Raw genomic sequence first — 5,493 nt, 5'->3', positions numbered from 1 at the left:
CCCAGATGTCAGCTGTGACTTGGGACCTGAATCCGGCATTCTAAAAGATTCCTGGTATCATCTTTCTCAGTTTAAAGTTACCTAATAAATGGCTTAGGTCCCTTTGAAGAATGACTCATTTGTTTCTGGAGGTACAAAGCTGCCACCTGGCTTCTGCTATTCTGTGATTTTCTTTTCCCATTCTGACTAGGCGATCCTGTTCTGCCTCTATTCCTCTTAGTCCCAGTGTTATGGTTTGGATGAGAGATGTCCCAGAAAAGCTCATGTGTGAGACAGTGCAAGAAGGTTCAGAGGAGAGATGATTGGATTATGAGAGTCTTGACCCAAACAGTAGATTAATCCCCTGTAGGGATTAATTGTGTGGTAACTAAAATGGTAGGATGTGACTGGAGAAGGTGGGAATTGTGGTGTGGCTTTGGGGGACATATTTGTATCTGGCAAGTGTAGAACTCTCTCTCTGCTTTCTGGTCATGAAGTGAGCTGCTTCTCTCTGCCACACTCTTCTTCCATGATGTTCAGCATTACCTTGAGCCCCAAGGATTGGAGCCAGCCTTCAATGGATTAAGACCTCTGAAATCATGAGCCCTTAAATAAACCTTCCCTCCTCTACAGCTGTTCTGGTTGGGTCCTTTTAGTCACAGCACTGAAAAAGGTGACTAAAATACCCAGTCTTCAGAAACCAGCAATGCTGGCTTCCTGTGCCTGGAGACGTTTCTTTCACTGTAATACACAGGAACTCCCCTGGCCCCTCATGGGGAATGTAGCAAAATGCCAGGTATTCCAATAATATGTAGAAAACAACTATCACATCTGTACCTCCTTTGATCCCTTCCCCAACAGTTTCCCATGGCAATTCCAGCACGTACATTTTACATAAAGTGATGCTCAGTTTTGGAAAGGAAGTCTCATGGTCCCTTTGTGGTAAGACAGCCCTGCCTTAATAATAAAAAAAAAAAAATTCTATCATCATGCTAATAAATTTTCAGTTTTATTTTATTACAGGTTGATTTTTTTATTTACAGGCTTATTTACATGCTGGTTACCTACTTAATTTGAATTGACTAGTCAACATTCATAATCTGAAAAGTTTCATTTTCTTTTTTGATTTCTATTTTTTATTTTTAGTTATACTCAACAGTGAGTCTATTTGATATATTTATACAAACATGGAGTATATCTTATTTTAATTAGGATCCCAGTCTTGTGAATATACATGATGGTGCTATTTACTCTGGTATATTCATTTATATACAAAGAAAATTAATGCCAAATTCATTCCACTGCCTTTCCTATTCCCATATTTCCTCCCTTGCCTTTATTCCTCTTTGTCTATAATTCACTAAACTTCTATTTTTCCCTTCCGTAACCCATGTTATGTGTCACTGTCTACATACCAGAGAGAACATGCAACCTGTCTTTTTTGGGGGATCAGCTTATTTCACTTAGCATGATAGTCTCCAGATCCATTCATTCACCAGCAAAAGTTCATAAAAATCATTCTTCTTTATGGCTGAGTAATATTCCATCATGTATACAAATAACATTTTTATCCATTCATCTCTCCATGGGAACCTAGCTTGATTCCAAAGATTAGATTTTGTTAATTGTGATCTCCCTGGCTTTGTCTGAAGAAATTTGAGTTTCATGACTGGAGTGTGACTCTACCGTTTCTAGGAAAAATAGTTCACCAATGAATGGCATTATCTGGGAATCCACTTCAATTAAAATTCAAAACAAAAAACAAAACACTGACCCAAGGTTCATTTATAGCCTGAGAAGTTAGAGAGGTAGTTCATCTACACAAGGACACCGGGGTACTGCTGTCATTCACAGTCTTATAAGGGAACAATAATATCCTTGGATCCATGTTCTCACATGCAATAATTTTGTGTTACTGAGTGCACTTGTCTATATCCCTTGGTCTATGTGCCTTCATCGGAAGCTAGGAATGATAATATGTAATTTGTAGGATTACTTCAGGGTTTTTAGCCTTGGCACTATTGATATTTGGGGTCAGATAATTCTTGGCTGCGGGGACTCTTCTGTGAATTATGGGATACATGGCAACATCCCTCACATCTACCACTGGATGCCATTAGCATTTTTTCTTCTCCAGTAGTCACAACAAAAAAATGTCTAAACATTGCCAGATATCCTCTGGGAAACAGCATCATACTCCCTTATACTCCAATTCTTATTGAGAACCACAGGGTTACTTTAAGGACAACTACAATAGAAAGTAACTACAGGTTTGATTGATTGTGTGTGTGCAATGTGTCAGGCACCATTCTGAGGGCTTTACATATACCCTAGCATTCCATCCTCATGACAGCTCTAGGACCAGCGATGATGAGGTAGGTACTCTTCCCATCTCAGTTCTACAGAAGCGTACATAGATTATTTGCAAATACAATGACATTTTCTATATGGAATCTGAGCATCTGCGGAGATGATATCCATAGGGGTTTTAGGAATCAATTCATCCTGGATCCTGAATATATATGCAGACAGAGGGAGAAAGAGAGAGTTTAAAGAATCGACTCCCGTGAATGTATAGATTATGGAGGGACAAACCCTAAATCTACAGCTTTCCTGGCTATCTGGAGACTGGAGAGCCATGGGTGATGTGAGGTCTAGGTCCAAAAGCAGTCTGCTGGAAGAATTGCTTCTTGCTTGGGAAACACTAGTCTTTGTTCTATTTAGGCATTCAAGTGCCTGGGTGGTCCCCACCAGTGTTATGGAGGGTCATCTGTTTTATTCGAATTCCACTCATTTAAATGATAATCTCATGTAAGAAACACCTTCGCAGAAAATTGTAATGATGTTTGACCAAATATCTGGGTATCATGTCCCAGCCATGTTGACATATAAAATTAACCATCACAGTGTGCATTCATTACTAGCTTTTATTGTGGCCCTTATTCCACAGATAAAGAAGGAAGTGCAGCCTGTTCTTTCTAATCCTATGACTTCATTCCTAACCATTCAAGTGAGGTGTTGATAGTCCTATGAGAGGGTGATTTTGTTGGTTTGGGGGTTTCAGGAGAACAGCTCTGTTCAAGCAGGGATGGAAGGGAAGACTCAGGAAGGGAGACAGCACCTGAGAGGCCAGCTGGGTGGAGGGAACCAGGTAACTCCCAGGCCCACCCAGATGTGCACCCAGGTTCCAACTCTGAAGTTTTGAGTGGCAGCTACAGACAAAATGCTGCACTTCCATGAGGACCCATTTCTTCACCTGAGATGAGAAATATTAACAACCCCCTAGCAGGGTTGCTGTGAGCCCTGGAGAAGAGCACCTCTAATCTCCTACCAGAGTCCTGACACACAGAAAGCCTGGTTCTCACTCACTGCTTGTCTACATTCCTTCCAGCCTCCTTCCTTCCTTCCTTTCTTGTTTCCTCCCTCTCTTGTGTGCTTCTTGGATGATTATTGGAAGCTTTTCTAGATACGAGGGCTGCTATGGATATGGCTCTGAGATGGAGCATCTGCCTAGCACATGCAGGGCCTGGGGTTGGTTGCCAGCACCATAAAAACAAAACAATAACAAAAAAGGAGGTGCCGAGAAGACGCTAAGGCTGCATGTGCTCCATAGATACATAGAAACGTGGGCCCTCTTTCTGTAGTTCACAGCCTCATGGGGGAAACAGGAGGCAAGCCAGACAAAGGTGACATCACAGGAAGATTTTTGCCTGAATGACAAAACCTATGGTGCAATGATTTGGTACAGGAAGAAGGCTAATATCTGAACCACAGGACTCTCTGAAGTCTGAAGTGGTAGTGAAGCATGAAGGACCTGTCAGGGCTCACCAGGCAGCTAAAGGATGAGGGAGATCTCCACGTGCTTAGTCCTGGCCTCTGAAGGGATCCTTTCCTTTGGCTTGGTGAGAGGAAGGGTCAGAGATGGGTCAGAGGGGAAGGGTCAGAGGTGGGGCACAAGGGCTGAGCACCTCCTATAGGTGTCAGGTTTGTAAAGCTCCTACTTGTCACATACAGACATTTGAGGTGTCAGGTTTGCAAAGCTCCTACTGGTCACATACAGACATTTGAACTTTTACCAGCAGGCAGTGGAGAACTGCAAATCAGGGGAACAATAGAACTACTCACTTTTGCAGTTTTAGAGAAAAGCACTCAGAAGCTTAGAGTAGTATAGAAGCAGTCAGAGGCAGGAGGCCCTGCGAGTCTCTCAGAGCCCCTCCATCCACCTCTCCCCTCTACTCCCTTTGTCTCCTCTCCTTCCTTCTGTGTGTCCCACTCCCTGTCATACACACTCACCTGGAGATTCCTCAGAAAACTTAGAATGGAACCACTATTTGACCCAGCTATCCCACTCCTCAGTTTATACCCAAAGGACTTAAAAGCAGCATACTACAGTGACACAGCCACATCAGTGTTTATAGTAGCTCAACCCACAATAGCTAAATTATGGATCCAACCTAGGTGGCCTTCAACAAATTAATGGGTTAAAAAATGTGCTATATATACACAATGGAATATCACTCAGCCTTAAAAAGAATGAAATGATGACATTTGCCATTAAATGGTTGGAGCTGGAGAATATCTTGCAAAGCGAAATAAACCAATCCCTCAAAACCAAAGGCTTAATATTTTCTCTGATATGAAGTAGCCAATTCACTATGGTAGAGGGCTAGGGAAGAATAGAGTTACTTTAGATTAGGTAGAGGGGAATGAAGGGAAGGGAAGGGAATTGGGGTAGGAAGGATAGTAGAATGAATCAGCAGACATTATTACCCTGTGCCCATATATAACTATATCGCCCATGTTATTCTATATCACATATAACCAGAAGAACAAAAAATTATGCTCCATTATATTTGATGTATCAAAGTGCATTCTACTGTCATGTATAACTAATTAAAACTAATAAAAAAATTTAAGAAAATGAATCTAAATTATCTCTTATGAAGTAATCCCTCAGGACCAAAATTAGAGGACAGCAATGTCCAATGTAGCTCTAAACTCAGGAAAGAAAAAAAATAGTATACTTAGAAAAGATGAATTAAAGGAGGCCATTGTTCTCAGACTTACCCTCTTTATTTCCTAAGCATGTAGTATTTTTGATTCAGTAGGAAAGAAAAACTGTGTTTGTATAAAAGTCAGATGCCCTAATAGTAAAGCTCACCCAAAAAGCCTGCTCCACAGTAAGGCCGAAGTTATGTAGTGGTAAATGAATGCCAAATTTAGTGAATAGTAATTAATCAATTACTGATTAATTATTCAGGGTTGGAAATGACTCAATTCTGAACCTAGAAGTTTCTCACAGGGCTCCAAATAGACAAAACTGAAAGAGGCCAAAGTCACAAAAGTGTGTGTCTGACCCCCAGTCATCCCACAGAATCTGTGCTGCGGCTCATGCTTCCAAGAATGATTTCACTCGAACCAGTCTGCACGGGTCCTGCCATTCCTGGAGGCCAGGTAGAACAGAGACCACTGATTATCTCTGCATAGTAGGCAAGACACAGGCCCCGTGGAGGG

The sequence above is a fragment of the Marmota flaviventris genome, chromosome 9 (assembly GCF_047511675.1).
Source record: "Marmota flaviventris isolate mMarFla1 chromosome 9, mMarFla1.hap1, whole genome shotgun sequence".
Classification (NCBI taxonomy): Eukaryota; Metazoa; Chordata; class Mammalia; order Rodentia; family Sciuridae; genus Marmota; species Marmota flaviventris.
Note: the sequence above shows the minus strand (reverse complement) of the source record.